The following is a 16691-nucleotide window of genomic DNA, read 5'->3' on the forward strand; positions in this document are numbered from 1 at the left end:
GAAAAAATTCTGAATGACAAACCAATTTATTTCCAAGACAGCCTCCTCTCATACCTGCCCAGTAACACTTGCTCTTAACATACTCCCGAAAGGCATTTTAAATCCTTAGTTTTTAAAAAAGTTTTCACCTTTTAAAGGTAGTCACCGAAAGAAATCTCCAATAAGATTATTTGAAATAGCTTCGACATCCGTATGCACGTGTATCATTTCACTTACATCACGTTTACTGCCATTTTAATCTTGTACCGAAGGCACTTCAGAAAGTGATACCTGGGACTCTGCACAATTTATAAAGACATCTGATAACAACTGTGCCAATGTATGGGTCACCTCTAAATGATGTCTTCCTTCCCCAAGGCATAGAATCAACCAGAAATCCTTTAAGAAAAATAGAATGCTTTGGGGTCCAAAAAGGGGGAAGCCCTATGGGTAAATTAAATATGAATAACAGATGAACAAGATGAAAAGAGAAGAATAAGCCATGGGTGGAAAAAAGGAACAGGAGAAGGTAAAAGATGGGAGGACAAACTAGCTGGGGTCATGCAGACCTGGATTTACTCATTCAAGGCTGGAATACAAGGCAGGGACAATGTGGGAGAGTTCTCCTACTGAGAGCTATTTCTCCAGAGTGTCCCAAGACTTTCCATAGATTAACCCAATAGGGGCCTCCAGAAAGAGCCATAGTCCACAGACACACAGATCTATTACCTTCCCCACACAGGAGCCTGAAGCTGCCACTCCAGATCCGCTCTTTATAAATAATGGAAGAATAATTTAAGAGATAATACCAAAGGGGCGCCTGGGTGGCTCAGCGGGTTAAAGCCTCTGCCTTCAGCTCAGGTCATGATCCCAGGGTCCTGGGATCGAGCCCCGCGTCGGGCTCTCTGCTTGGCTGGGAGCCTGCTTCCTCCTCTCTCTCTCTCTGCCTGCCTCTCTGCCTACTTGTAATCTCTATCTGTCAAATAAATAAATCTTTAAAAAAAAAAAAAAGAGATAATACCAAAATTATTAAGTATGAAACTAAACTCATATCTGGCTTACCAAAGGTTAGGGGACCCAAGAAAACTCTCCACAAAATAAAAAATAAAATTTTTATTTCCCCTTTATTAAATCGAAAACAAATACCTACATAACCCACCTGCAATGGAAAAACTGCAGATGAACAAGACAGAAATGTTCTTTCTGTAAATGTATTTATAATACTTACTATAAATGAAGCATTTTTGGTGCTATGTGTGTATTTGTTAAAAATCTTCAGAGCTAGTCCTTAGTAGTTTTAATACTGACCCCTGTTACTTCTTCCCTGGAAACTCTCTCTCTTACTATAACATTTAACTTGCTTTAGATGATGCTTTTTGAGAAGTACAGAGACTTTTAAATTCAGAGGTATGCTCCTTACATAAGGTACTCTATTTCCCTATTGTCATATAACGCTGTATGGCCCTTACTATGGAAGAAAAGTGAAAAGGAAACTAATTTGCTTTTCAACTAATAAAGGAATGTATTCACTTTAAACAGTTGGTCAATTTTCATCAATGTCTACACAAAAGACTAAAGTATTACCAACTATAGTTTGAGAAATCATGCCATATATCTTCTAAATAGTCCATGGTAAAAAAAAAAAAAAAAAAAAAAAAAAAAAAAAAAAAAAAAAAAAAAAAAACAACAACAAACAAACCAAAAAAAAAAAAAACAAACCTATAATGAACAGTATCTTTTTTGACTACTGTACTTCACTCCACTCTCTAATTAAGATGCTAGTAATTATAGAACAAACCAAAAGCCAAAAGACTGCTCCCAAATTAATCCCAATACAACCATACAATTATTCAGTACTTCTTCCCTACCCTAGATTAGTAAAATGTATAGATTATTTTCATTTCTCTGGCATAACCTTCAAAGTAAAAAGATTAGGTGATGAAAGGCACACAAGAGGTAAATTCTGGAACAATTTTCTAAACTCATTTCTTAAATTACTGAGGCCAGCTTTTTCTCATCATAGATCTGAATATAATGAAAGCACTATATGACCTCTCCTTCATAAGGCCATTACTCTCAGGAACAGGAAATATAATAGGCTTTCCTAACACAGAGAAGAAGACAGAAACTTAGACAATATGCCAAAATGGAGGAATTCATCCCAAATGAAACAACAAGATAAGGTCATGGCTAGAGATCTAACTGAAACAGACAGAAGTAATATACTTAATGAAGACTTTAAACAACAATCACAAGGATATTCACTGGGCTTGAGAAAAGCATGGAAGACTTCAGGGAAACATTTACCATAGAGATGAGTTAAAAAACAATCAGTCAGAAATGAAAAATGAAATAACTGATATTCCAAACAGACTGAATGTAATGAACCCAAGGACAGAATAAGCAGAGGAATGAATAAGTGATATAGAAGACAAAATAATGGAAAATAATGAAGCTGAAGAAAAGAAAAAGAATTATGGAACACAAGAACAGATATAGGGAACTCAGTGACCCCATCAAACGTAATGACATTTGTATTATAGAAGTCCCAGAAGATGAAGAGAGAAAAGAGGGAGCAGAAAATTTACTTGAGGAAATCATAGCTGAAAATTTCCCTAATCTGGGGAAGGAATATAATGAAAGCAATACAAAAGGACATGAAGGAGAAGGAAAAGAAGTAAGAGGAGGAATTAATCCTAAATCATAACACCCTAGCACAATAGCAATGTCTACATTTCTTTCTACATGGATTTATGCTCCCACATTTACAAGCCAACTAGTCCAACACAGCACTCAAAGCCAATGATCATAGAAGGTCATAGTACCAGTGACTGGAAAGATTCCTGAGATTTTCAGCCTTTCTACTTACTTATACAGCCAACAGGAAAAAGGTTTAAAAAAAATTCCATTAAACATGATACACCAGAAAAAGACTTTTTAAATGGAATCAAAACAATTTGGCAGTTACTGTGGATTGACTTTCCCAACCTCCAGCTCCCTCTCCTTCTACGTGCAGAAGAGAAACTACATTTACAGGCCTCCTTGCAGTTACGTTCCTCCAATTAGATGCAGGTGCACTGAGATTTAGACAGTGGAATGAGAGAGGAGCCATGCTCCAGTGTCCCTAAATGTTCTGCTAGCAATCAAGACCTGCCAGCAGAAGCTGCTCTGGAACAACATTCCACTGTCCGCTCTCCAGTTTCCAACGGTAGCCTCAACGGCTTTAGCTTCCCTGGTATACCAGTTGTATATGATCCCTTTGAAAAGTTTCAGCCCAGAAGTAGATCTTTCAAACTTTTTTTTTAGTTTTTTAATTTTTTTAAAAGATTTTATTTATTTATTTGACAGAGATCACAAGTAGGCAGAGAGGCAGGCAGAGAGAGAGAGGAGGAAACAGGCTTCCTGCTGAGCAGAGAGCCCGATGCAGGGCTTGATCCCAGGACCCTCGTATCATGATCTGAGCCGAAGGCAGAAGCTTTAATCCACTGAGCCACTCAGGCACCCCAAACTATTTTTTTTTTAAGATTTTATTTTTTTTCTTTTATTTATCTATTTGACAGAGAGAGAGAGAAAGCAAGAGAAGGAATACGAGCGGGGGGAGTGGGAGAGAGAGAAGCAGGCTTCCGCCCAAGCAGGGAGCCTGATGTGGGGGCTCGATCCCAGGACCGTGGGATCATGACCTGACCCAAAAGCAGACGCTTAACGACTAAGCCACACACGTGCCCGGCTTTCAAACTTTCTAACCTTTTCATGAAAAAGTTAACGTTATGTTGTAAACCCTGTTTAATATATCTAGTATGCTGTCGCACAGACAGCATGTCCACACAGCCCCTTGGGAGCCATTTTCAGCAGCAAAACTGCCAACAAAAAACACAAAAATGCAAACAACATGGCACTAAACAGGCCATGAAAAGGATCCTCGGTTATAAGATGAGAATTGAAGTCAGCAGGCAGAGTGTCCCCTTGCTTCATCTCCACTGGGAGCGTCTGTGTCAGACGACTCAAGACAACTCTGTGGGTGTCTGGGAATGACCATGAAAGCAACTGCAGTGTTGATTTTGGAGTTACAAATACATGTTAGTGAGCGGGGAAATTTGCAGATATGAACTCGGGGAGGGGGGCATAAATAAATTATATATATATAAATTTATATGTATAAATTTATATGTATAAATTTTATATATATATATAATTATATATATAATTATATATAAATATAATTATATATATAATTTATTTATTTATTTATTTTTCCTTTCCAGAATAACATATGGAGGGAAAAGTTTCCTCCGGTAAGCACCTTGAGGTGATCTCTAAAATGGTTACACTAGTCACTTGACCCAGAAGATCCTACAACATCATGCAAATCAAGAAGTTCAAATTTTCTTGTTCACTTTAAGAACATTAGTGAAACCACCAGGGTATACAGATGGGAAAAGCCACTCAGTATCTGGAAGATGTCACCTTACAAAAGCAATGGGTGCCATTCCATAGTTACAATGGTACAGCGGGTAAGTGTGCCCCTGCCAAAGAGAAGAGCTGGACACAGGGTCAGTGACCCAAAAAGAAGGCTGAATTTTTGCTGCTCATGATTAAAAATGCAGACAGTAATGCTGAACTTAAGGGTTTAGATGTAGATTACCTGGTCACAGAGCACATCCGTGTAAACAAAAGTCCCCAGACACACACGGCCAGATTTGTGGAGCTCACAGATTAACCCATACATGAGCTCCCACAGCCACACTGAGATGATCTTTACTGAAAAAGAAAAAGTTGTTTCTAAAAGAAGAGTAGATTGCACAGGGAGGGGAGAAAAAGATATCCCAGAAGAAAATAAGGAAAGAAAAACTGACAGCCTATGATTAAATTCAGCATAAAATAAATGCAAATAAAAGCAGGTTTTTTTTTTTAGTTGTAGGAAAAAAAGACCCTCTCTTCCTTAAATAAATAAATAAAGCAATTATATCCTTATTCCTAAAACAATTTTTTTCCTAACGGTAAGCATGAACAAATTGTTAGAATTAAGATGATTAAAGTGTTAATTTTCTACAGCAAAAACTTCCTGGCAAATGTATATAATACCACAACATATGACATCTTTCATGAAAAGATGGTCTTTTTTTTTTTTAAGATTATTTATTTATTTATTTATTTGACAGAGAGAGAGAGAGGTCACAAGTAGGCAAAGAGGCAGGCAGAGAGAGAGGAGGAAGCAGGCTCCCTGCTGAGCAGAGAGCCCGATATGGGGCTCGATCCCAGGACCCTGGGATCATGACCTGAGTCGAAGGCAGCGGCTTTAACCCTCTGAGCCACCCAGACACCCCAAAGATGGTCATTTTTTAAATAGCATTGCAGAAATTCATCCTTTTCCCCAGTGACCTCTGACAATCCTCTGATATGCAAACTTATCTCTTCAAACTTCAAACATATATGTCTGTCAGCTATCATCTTTAGCAAATTAACTAACTCCATCAGGCACTCACTAATCAATCACTTTTCATGTCAGCCACCTTCCCTGACTTCAGGAAATTCTACACCTTCATCTCACCTTCCACTCTATTTGCATCATGTGGTTAAAACACCCACAAACATTGACATGAACGGACGCTGCCACAACTAAAGCATGGTAGATAATAACAGATGGCCCGGGTTAAGGGGCGATAGATTTGGGGTTGGACCTAATTTTACAAGCGGTCAATTTATTAGAGTATATTGTTCTATTACATATCTTACTTAAATTTTTTTTCTTTCTTTTTTTAACTTATTTTTTAAATGAAGTCATCACTGAGGGCACTCAGATAAGAAAAAGATGAGAAAATCCGGGAGTGAGACACTCCCTAAGCTTCTCGGGTTTTCAAATGTAAAATACTCTAAGAACCAGAACAGGGAAAGGACTGAGGAAACAAGAGAACAAAACTTCAAAACTGACTTTGCAGGGAATATGGCAGAGAGAGCCATGAGGGGCCAGGAAGGTGGTGAAGTCAACAACTTCACAGAGAGTCAACAGACGGCAAGACAAAAGGCTGGCATTTGTGGAGGGAACTGGTTTGTAGAGATAATTATTAGAGTTAAAGGACATGGAAAAAAGTTGGAGTGAGAGACCACCAGCTTCTCACATTAATCCCAATGTAGAGAGAACAAAACAGCAATTTGCTGAAATCCTGATTCCCCTCTATGACCCTATCTTTACCTTCAAAATCCCAGCCCAAGTCTGTCTATCTTTACCATCCTCCTTTTCCACTGCAGGAAACAGCAGTTAAGCTCATCTCAGGCTTTAACTGATTAACCCATAAAATAAGGTCAGCCATCTATTCTCACAGAGTAGCCAAAGGTACATAAGATTTTTGGTTTTGAATTCAGTGGAGAGTCTTCAAAGAATCTTATCTAACCTTCCTTATCCCAGGCTTTCGGTGCAGGGCTGGCTGCTCCCAGGGTACCACGGATTCCATCGCCTGAGACGCTCTCTAGAGCGATTTGGCGAAGGCTGTGTTGCCTATAAGCAGTGAGGAGTTGGTTTCTATTTGGGTTATAGTTTTCCATTTTTTCAAAGATTATTAAAGAAATTCCCATGGTAAATAAGGGTTATTATCAAGAAAAAAATACTGTCTATTTTCTGGCCATTTGAACAAAAGTCCTCTCAGGGCCCACCCACAAACTCAGATTTAAGCTCAAGAGCCTGCCAGACGCTCTGTGGTCCGTGGAAGGCGGTCAAGTTGAGGGCCTGTTCCTTGTGTCCTGTGCCTGGTACTTAATCTTCTCCTCACGGGTATAACTAGATACAGGCCTATCAGATCCTCAAAGGATTTGACAGTGCTAAAATGTACTTTCTATTATCTCTAGACTTCTGCACTTCTCAAAAAGACGGCATTTCCAGTAATTGTGCGACCGTTTACCCAACACTAATGGTTCTCACTATTAAAAGTTAAATAAAATTTTTAAAAGGAGAGTAGGAAAAAAGTAATCTTTATAATTTTGCGCACAATCCAAATAATGGGTATATCCCTATAAATGGAAGAAAGATAACAAATCTATTTTAGTTATTCAAAACAGTATCTAATATACCTTATATATTACCAATGTTGAGATTGTTTGTACTCTAAAATATTACTTCGATAAGTAATAAAGTCTGTCATCCACTTTGGCTGAACAATTATATACAATACATCAGCCAAAATTCTTCTATTCCTGTATAATCTTATATGTGGGTGGTGACAGTTAGTTTTAGAAATTGTTTGAACACTTGCATATCACAAAATTACAAGTTTCCATGAAAAAATAAAATGTTCACCAAAATTTTTTTCGAATTACAAGATTATCTGATTCCCAGAAAAAGAAACATTAATGTAACATTAAGGCTAAAACTGTCAAAAAGGAAGCCAAGATACACTCAAGTAAAGCTTTTGCTGAAAAGTTAATTTGCTTTGTCTTTGAAACTTTATGATGTTTATAATGTAAGCAAGATACTTGCAGAGCCTGGAACATAAAAAGACTATTGGTCAGTTAACACTGTGATAATTTATTCTGTAAGTGTTAATATGAGATATGAAATTTATTTTCTATCATATTCAGATTTTCAAGTTCTGCTAAATTCTAAGGCCATGTTACTGCCAAGTCAGGATACCTCTAGACATCTGTAAAATAGAAATCCGACTCTTCACAGAAGCATATAAATTCTCTATGTGTCATGATCTGAATTCTAAACACCCTTCTAAGGGTTTTGAACAAACCAGGGGCATTCCAGATTTACCGTAAGCCAAGACAAGCTACACATGATTCTACAGGAAAGGAAATCCAGATTTTAAATAGAAAGATTATGGATAAAAATAAAGTACCAACAATTTCAAGTTTGAAAAGGAATTTCAAGAAAGGAGGGAACATCAGAACATACAGTAAGTAGAAAATAACTTACCTAGGTCTTCTTAAAGCAGAACATATGGTGGAAAGAAGAGCTTCACACACAGAGAGCCCAGACAGCACCTCTGGGACCCTCACAATGAAAAGATGATCTAGTGCAATTATCACAGTGTCAAACTGGAATCTCTTCCCATCCCTTCCTTGCACGTGAGGGAGAGGGATTCGTTAGAACTCATAACTGGCTGTATTCCTTTCAACATCTCTTTATTGCAATAGTTGATTAACAATCTGATCGATGGAAAGTCAACATCATTATTCCCAAAACCAAAGCAGAAGAAATGTGTTTGGGAAAGGGGGTCAGGAAAAAAAGAGTAAGAAACGGTCAAGAGAACTTTCCTTCCTTCACACCCAACTCATCTCCAACATCAAAGACTTCATTAAAAAGCAAAGCTTGGAGGACGTCAAATGGGACAGATTAGAAATGTTCGCCAGAAAGCTGCCTTTCGACCTTGCCGTTCTCCTGCAACTGCTGTCCCAGTAATCCCTCCTGTTCCTCTCATTGTCTAATTTTTTACCTTCTTCTTCCCATTTCTTTTTCTCTGTTCCCTCCTTTGGACTTTTTTTGGGGTGTAGTTACTGTACACTTTGGGGTACAGTTACTGTAGGTTCGATAGGCGAACCTACAGTAACTGAAGACTTTGTCTTTAGCCCACTGCCCTCTCTACAGACGTTGGGAGAGGACATCAATTTTTATGTCTTTAGTCTTCAACTCTATATGATTATTTCCTAGTTTCCTGTCCCATCAATACTTCACTTCCAAATTGTGACATCACTTTTTGATTACACTACATTTTCCTTAAATGTATAACGCATTTATTTCCAAAGAAGTATTAGTTCCCTGCCTTGCAGTTTGCCTAGGCGTACTAACATCCTTCCATCACTTTTTCTAACCCTCTGGGCTCATAATGTGTACCAGATCACAAGGAGGACTTCTGAAGACACAAATTGCTAGTTCCGACTCTCAGAGTTTTCAATTCCGTAGGTCTGGAGCAGGGCCTGGGGATTTTCTTTTCTAACCAGTTTCCTAGGAATGCTAACGCTGCTGGTCCGAGGACCACACTTTGAGAACTACAGTCCATGCCTACCCTAGATATAGCTACCTTTGGCTAACTCTTATTCCAGCCTCTGGCTGCTGTCTTTCCTTTCATCAGATCGGCACGTTAGCTCCAATTCTCCTTACCTGACCGAAGGGATACATGGAGAGTTTAGTGACTGGTCCTCCTTCCTGGCTCTCCTTTCCCTCCTCCCATTAATTCTACACTCTCGTGCCAGGTAATTGTACCTTAAAATGCCAACTCTTGTGCTTTCTTGCTCAAAAACTTATGGCTCTTACGCTCATATGCTAAGCATAAGACATTTTTTTTTTTTAAAGATTTTATTTATTTATTTGACAGAGAGAGATCACAAGTAGGCAGAGAGGCAGGCAGAGAGAGAGGAGGAAGCAGGCTCCCCGTGGAGCAGAGAGCCTGATGCGGGGCTCGATCCCAGGACCCTGAGATCATGACCTGAGCCGAAGGCAGCGGCTTAATCCACTGAGCCACCCAGGCGCCCCGCATAAGACATTTTAAATTCCCTACTTGGCTCATAAGGTCTTCATAGCTTATAAAGAGTAGATATCCTATTACCTACCCTGCCCTACTACTGTGAGGATTACATCGATACAGTCAAAGATCATTATTCACAGTTGTTACACTCTGTAGAGTGAATAATTAATGAATGAACGTTCAGCCATAGATCCTAAGTAAAACACAGAGTTCGGTTCCTACGAGCCTTTGGCCACGACATTTTTGTCAACTGATCGATATATAGCCTTGTTTTCTCTACGTTTCTGTTTAAAGTCACCCCTCATAATATATATTGTGGGTTTTCTTGCCATTGTACTCACACAAGAGCACTGTACCTCTCGTCTGAATGAAGCGTAACTAACAGGTGCGTGGTCACACTCTCCGGCCCTAGGGAGCGCCACCCACCCCTGCGGCACCACGCCCATGGGCCCTGTCAACGGTGAGACCAACTGAAAGCACAGAGAGGCAAGGAATATGGCACCACGTGGATTGCAAAAAGGTATCTGTTCATAGTATGAGCTGGGACGAGAAGGCAGAATGTCCCCTCGTTCCCCCTCGGCCGGCAGACGGGCACGTAGGGCAACTCAAATTGCTCCCCACTTTGCTCATGTCTCCAGATGAACGTGAAAGCCTGTGAGGACTGATCTGCCCGCCACAAATATCACGGCTATGTATTCTGCAAATACAGCATCTGAATAGTGAGGATCAACTACACTATGAAAGCGACTTTCCAAACCAGATGTAACAACAACACGAGTAACAGCTAACATTTTGAGAGGAGCCTACTATGTGCCACGAACACATAAATTAATGCATTTAAATCTATGCACTTAAATGAAGGCATTTAAATCTCCTGAAACCCCTTAAGATAAAACTTTATAGATGAGGGAACTAAGGCACAGAGAGTAAGATCCTATGCTCAGATTTGCCGGTTAAAAGAATAAGTGGTTTTTATGCCCAGGGAAACTGGTCCAAAGCCCATATCCTCAATCAGCATGTATGAATAGAGGCAAATTTTCTACCACTCCCCAGGAAGCACCCTCTGCTCTAGTCAGTGTGGTCTCCTACCAATTGGCCATTCATCAGATGTTTCCTGAGCTCCTAAAACATGGCAGGTGCTCTGTTAGATACAGGAGGGACGAAGAAAACAAGGACAGTCTGGTTTAAAGGAGCTCATGTCTATGAGACACGCAAAATGCAACCATTATGGGAAAGTAAGTCAGTCCAGGGGTCCCAGGGTGAGGATGCCAAAAGGACTCTCCAGATTGAAGTCTTAGGAAAAATGTCTAAATGGAAGTAAACTTTAACATGAATTTAGATTAATAAACAGGAATTAACTAGATTTTAAAGGGGGATAAGGGTAGGAGTATGAAAGAAACATACAAACAGACAGATATGAAAGATCCCAATCTTAGGTCGTTTTTTCAAAAAACTGGGGCATTTTTTCAAGGCTGGAACAAACCAAATGTAGGACACAGTGGGTGGGAAGGCTGGAGACGGAGGGTGGCTGGGAAAAGCCTCCATGTCAAACCCAGGAGTCTCCATTTTCTTTCTCAAATGCTAGGAACAGTCATTAAGTGAGCCTTAGCAGATATCAGACATTAAGTAAATCTGGATTTGAGAAAGATGACTCAAGGCATTGTGGAGGAAAGATTAGAGGGGATTAAGAGAGGAAATACAGAGCCTTCCTGGGGACTATCCCAGCGATCCAGATAAGACGGGCCCTGGGCAGAGGCCCAGGAGACGGAAAGCAGCCGGGTTGCCAGAGGAATAAACTGAGCCATTTCTTAACATCACCTGGTCACCTGGACGACTGTGCCTGCCCTGTCCTCCCCCAAACCCCCCAGCCAAAAATGCCACATTCACTTTCACTGTTGTGCCTTTTTCTCATCTGAAAGTCTCAGTCTCCTTCCCTCCACCTGTCCAAAAGCGATCACTCTGAAGACCTGATCTAAGTTGCATCCTTCCTTAGAAGTTGTCCTTAATTACAATTTCTCAACAATATTCCTCTTTTTCCCCCTTAAGTTCTGCAAAACAATATTATACTAAACGCCTCAGCAGACTCATGTGACATCTGACAAATCATGTCCTGTCTATGGAGGTGCCTGGGACCTCATAACCATGTGTATTTCCCTCAGCACCTGCCACAGACACCTCGAACACAGCACTTCAACAGATGTCCAATAAAGGACAAGCCCCCTTTGTACGTTAAGAACTTTTATCGGCTCAGCTCTTCTAGTTGCTTGAGCTGTTTGTCATTCTCTACAGGACATCAACCACGCCATCTGGCACGAATGAGGTTTACACCATCGTAACATTCAACAGAGCGAAGCTATAACTTCATTCCACCTCCCAGCCCTGCTAAGAGACAACAAAGCGTAATTCTTTCCTCACATCCTCATCTCAAATTTTCACTGTTCTCCAGATGCTAACTTCGTTTCATTCTTAAAATTAACAGAACAGTTTCTCTCTTTATTTCTGGAGTTAAAATGTCTACATTTTCCTCTGAGCTAGTTGGGGGTTTCCATAAAATGAAAATATATTTTCCAGAAAAAAATTTTTTTTTCCCCCTGAACATATCCTGGTAAATACCTGGCCCAAATGTTACCCATTTTCAATGTCAGCATCTTCACCAGAGTGTACTGCGTCTCTGCCCTTCCCGACCACCTCTCACCCTGGCCCCCGCCCCCGACTCGCTGGGTCAAAGTGTCTGTGAAACATCTAAGAAGGACCAGTCGGAGGTAAACTTCGAGAATGACCAGACTGACTCATGTTTTCTCCCCTCAACCATCTCTCTCCTGCTCTCCTTTAACCCCTGTTTTTCTTGCCCTGGTTTAAATTTTAGTGTTTTACTTGTCTTGTAAATCATCATTTTGTAGGTTTCTAATAACCATGGAAACTCATATTGCTTTTTGCCTTAGTTTAGAAGGAACTCACATTAAACAGTTTTTTCCAACCTTTTGATATGTGTGATACGTTCCAACAAAAAAGTGGCTTCTTGTTTTTCTAAGTCTTCATCATTATCCTTTCAGAATTAATGCACCGTACACCTTTCTTTGGATCTGACCAATACTTCTTTTATTCCCTAAACTTTCCAATGTCAAGACACATGTAAGTAATCCCTCAACCACCATCAAGTAGGCCACCTCCCATCTGTTTCCTTGATTTGTTCCCAAATAAAGATGTTTCTGAAACAAATAATAAATTGTACTGAGTGGTTATTTCATGAAGAGCACTATAACAGACACTGTAAGAAAAACTAGTGGGAAAGAATATTTAATTCCTCAAATAAGTTTGCAATTAAATTAGGCATCAAGGGGGACCCAGGAGGTGATCAGAGCAGGATCCTAAGAGAAGAGTGTGTAAGCCAATTTCAAAGGAGGTTAAAATTGGACTGAGATAGGATTTTGCTGGTTATCTCAAGTCAGAAGCATTTTGCTGACCTTTGAGAATTTATCTACATATAAACAATACAACATATGGGGTAAGAGCACTGATACTGTTTTAATTTCTTTTTATTTTATTCTTTTCTTTAATAAAAAGAAATTAGTATTGTAATAGTAATACTTTGTACTAAACTTTGTAATAAAGTAATACTTTGGCTCTTCACAATTAATAAAAACCATAATGTGCAGAGAGACTCAACTTTCAACCAGCTGATATTATCAATTCTTACCCAAAGCTTGAATTTCTAAAGAGCAAATTTTATTTATTTATTCTCTATCTTTCATCTAGTCCATTTGCATTAGAAAGGTGCGAGGAGTTTTAGGAAAAATGCTTCAAAACACAATTGTATGTGTACAGTTGTCCCCTGATCAGCATGGGAGTTAGAAGCACACAGTCAAATATCCTTGTATTACTTTTGACTCCCCCTAAACTTAACTACCTATAGAGTGGAAGCCTTAGCCATAACTTAAACAGCTGATGAGCACACGTTTTGTATATCATATGCGTTAGGTAATGCATTCTTAGAATAAACTAAGCTGGAAAAGAAGAAAATATTTTAGGAAAAATCATAAGGAAAAGAAAATACATTTCTAGTACAGTATTTATGGGAACAAAATCCACACTTAGAGGAACCTGCGCAGTTCAAACCCATGTAGTTCAAGGGTCAATGATAATTTCAAAAGCAAAAAGTTAAAAATGTGGCAGTAGCCAGTTTTGCTCTCATATCCTAATCTTTAATATAGGAACAAACACTCTTAGAGAAAATTATATATTGTAGAATATAAAAGGGTTTACAGTTTAGTATTTCAAATACCAAAAAAATATAAAACAGAATTCAAAGTCCTAGTACAGTTTTGTTTTTTTTAATAATCCTTTTGACAATGCAGATTTTCAGAGCGTATCACTTGAAAACAAATAATCAATAGATGAGGTCCCAAATAAGGTAGTTTTATCTGAAAGCCTTCTAATTCCATAGGGCCAACGGTAAAAGCCCTCCGGGACAAAGCTACAGTTCTTCCTTTCTGCTTGAATGCCAGCTGTGTTTGCTTTAAGCATCAGACTCTCTCCGGGCAATGCCACAGCCCTCCCCTCCTTTTAGTTGAGAAAAGGCTCTGTGAGGCATGTGTTTTTTCTAGGGATATGGAGCTCTCAAAATTATTAAGTACGGGGAGAGAGTAAAAGTCAGAACTCATTCAATAAATTCCAGTGTGCTCAGATTGAGAGAACAGGTGCCTGAACTCACATCTGAAGAAAAGCTTAGAGGGCTCTTCCCAACCCTGTTCCCTGCCTCTGACTAAGCAGTCCTGGAGATCTCGCATTACAACCACAGAAGAACGAGGGCAGCCTGGGATGGACCAGAAACCCTCTTCTGTTCATCATTCATACAGAACAAACTGGCTTAAAACCTCGCACGGCCGCCAGTAGGGATAATTTTTAGAAATACAGAACTGCCATCTAGTGACTAAGAAGAAAAAAGCAAGATGCTTTACATGAAAATAAAATGGTAAGGTGTTTTTTGTGTGTGTCTCTTTTGTTTGTTTTTTAAGAGCAGTGAAACACTGACATTAGCCAAACTGGCACACTTGAGCATACCAAAGTTAAAAGAAAACGTAAAAATGTATCGGCAAACTAATAAGGCTCTCTATGTGCCTCTGAAACATACCTCGACATCGGACCCCTACAAATGATATAGTTGAAATGTAACAGAATAACTTTTAAAATAAACTTCTCATCTACCAATCTAATGCTCTTGGCAATAGCCATAGGGCAAATGCTCATGTAAAAGTATAATTTTTTCATTGCAGTGTAGCGGACATGAGGTATAAAATCAGAGACCTATATTCAAATCCTGGCTCTTAACCCTTCCTTAATTTTGTGACTCTAAGTAGGTGAATTACTGTAAACATCTCTTTCTGTATCAGCTAAATATGAATTATAACAGTTACATTAAAGGACTATTGTAAGAATTGCATAAGATAATACAGTAAAAGAGGTACGTGCACAGTAGATGGGCCATTAATTCTAGTTTCCTGTATCTCGTTGATGGCCAGTTACTTTAAGCACTTATGAAACCTATGTATCTCTAAGAAAAGAACCAATCCATAAGTAAACTTATAACAAAGAAAGTAAGCGATGTCATTGTTGAGGACTTAACCTCAATTTCTTCCAAATTAATTGCTCAATTGCTTTTCAATTAATTGTTTTCTAGATTCTAGAAAGTTCACTGGCAACAAGGAAATAAGATGTGAAATTTAAATCAATCTATTTCGCCCTTGAGTTTCCAAAGCTGTAACATCAAACATTTGTAAATCACCCAGGGCATCAGGTTTCCTGATTATAATACATTGTACCATGGTTCACAGTTTGTGAGAAATAGAAAATTCACTATAATTTTACACACATGAATAGATATCTTGATCTTAATACATAGAGCAATGTTGTACCTGCTTATCATTTTTGATAATATAGATTATGTTTTGTTGAGGCTTTCTTCGGCATTATCATATATAACAAAAATTCAGTTACATATGCCCTGGAAATAAGAATTTAGAAAAATCTAATATATTATCTCAGATCACAACTCAGTCATGCCTCAAAAAAAAAAAGGTTGTGAAAATGAGAGGATATTTTGAAGGCAATATTTTTCTTAATTATTTCTGAATTTATTTCACTTTACTCTTTTTATTTTTCTTCATCTCAATCGCTGCTAGCTCATCATTACACAGTTAATTAAATAACCATCAGCTGAGAACACCAACCATCTCCAAGTACCCTGACCTCATGTGGGTCTCCTCTCTGACAAAAAGCTAGGAGAACATGTTTTATGACACTACCCTTAAGAGTGTCCTTAATCTTAAAGTAATGGGCAATGTAGCTACATTTCTGAATTATTCTTATTTTCATTTAGAGAGAGAGTGCACACAGGGTGGGAGGGCACAGAGGGAAAGAGAGAGAGTCTTAAGCAGGCTCCACGCCCCACCTCAGTCTCAGGACCCTGAGATCACGACCTGAGCTGAAATCAAGAGTCAGATGCTTAACGGACTGAGACACCCAGATGCCCCAATTATTATTGCTTTTTTTAATGAAGTATAGTGGATGTATTAGTTTCAGAGAGGTCAGATAGGTGAAGGGGATTAAGAGGTACAAATTCTCAGTAATAAAATAAATAAGCCATAGCAATGAAAAGTATAGTGTAGGTGTCAGTAATATCGTAATAACTTTATAGCTGTATTTTTTGAAAGTATGAGTTAAGCTTTAAAAAATAAAGCTCTTGACCAATGTTATATCCTCACTTCTCCTCCAGGGGGAGCACAACTTTACATGAACAAGGCAGGACTGCTGCTCTCTAAAAGGGAAGCCATTTTTTTACCTTGGAAACATTCTCAAAAATGATCAGATTCTTTAATTTTACAGAGGAAAACACTATGTCCCAGATAGCTTAATATGTTGTTACACACTATCCAGAAACAGAGCTGGGCCTAGAACCTGACAAGAGTCTTCTCTTCAACTAAACCATGCTGGAGGAGAGACTCTTCTTACTGATAATTTCTAGTACTACGTTATTTTTGAAAGATTATTTGGGAGAAAGTATAAATACATTTTTTAAAAAATGGTTCTTTATCCAAAAGAACAACTGCTATCCACACTTACTATTCCATATAAGTTGTTCCTTTCTTATAGTCTTTTTTTTTCTTTAATAGTATTTTCGCATAAGAAAAAAACACAATTTGGCTTTTTTAGTAACCAAAAAAAAACCTTTCTGTGGAAATTAAACAGACATTAGCT

The 16691-nt window shown here is 38.7% G+C and overlaps 1 protein-coding gene across 1 annotated transcript in view; it reads right to left on the bottom strand.

Moving 5' to 3' along the window:
- FMN2 (formin 2) overlaps positions 1-16691 on the bottom strand; it is a 371607-nt gene that overhangs the window by 261241 nt on the left and 93675 nt on the right.

This window comes from Meles meles, chromosome 17, assembly GCF_922984935.1.
Source record: "Meles meles chromosome 17, mMelMel3.1 paternal haplotype, whole genome shotgun sequence".
Lineage (NCBI taxonomy): Eukaryota > Metazoa > Chordata > Mammalia > Carnivora > Mustelidae > Meles > Meles meles.